This window comes from Rhea pennata, chromosome 2, assembly GCF_028389875.1.
Source record: "Rhea pennata isolate bPtePen1 chromosome 2, bPtePen1.pri, whole genome shotgun sequence".
Classification (NCBI taxonomy): domain Eukaryota; kingdom Metazoa; phylum Chordata; class Aves; order Rheiformes; family Rheidae; genus Rhea; species Rhea pennata.
Window position 1 is genome coordinate 115637966 of NC_084664.1, and position 757 is coordinate 115638722.

Sequence of the window (757 nt, forward strand, 5' to 3'; positions counted from 1 at the left end):
GGAGCGGCTGTTTAGGTAGCCGTGTGGGTGCCATGCTTGCACATAATGATTGTGTTTATACATGACAGGAAGCATCTGTAATCCACAGCTGCGGGTGCTCCAGCCCAGAGTCCCGATAAAATCTACACCTATGCTTCTGCATGAATGAAAACAGACTTTTTGACGAGACCAAAAAAGCAGCCTAAATTTCGAAAGCTTGTAGCGCTCGGTGCTCACAGTCGTTCTTGTTGGGAGTTTTCTGCACTCCGATGCACGTTCTGCTCACATCTCAAGTGACTCTGACACGTTCGCTTCTGCTACACTTTTCGCTCAAAAACTGCCTTGTTTCCCCCCCGTCTTGGCCAATAGAAATGCATTTATATTGTCTTATTTCCCCCTTTCTGTCTCGCCCACCGCCCCCCTCCCCAGCCTTTTATGCAGCGGCACCAACAGCTAAAGGCTTACACACTTTTCACTAGTTCAGCATCCAGAGCGTTGGTTGTCTGGCGGGAATGGGAAACGCTCTCTCCCCGAAGTTACCTTGTGGCAGGAAGCACACGAGAACAGCACTGTATCCCGCCAAACCTGCGGAAGGCTCCTTTTTATCTGCCTCGCTGTGTCAGATGGGACAATAAAGCCGGGGCAGACAACACACGCTGAGTTCTTAAAATACTTTTGGGCTACGTATGCGATCCTTCCCCACTCCCTGCCTGCAAGAGCTGTGCAAATAAAGGTTAGAACATGGCAAAAATGAAGGTAGAGTCTAACAGGACGTGTA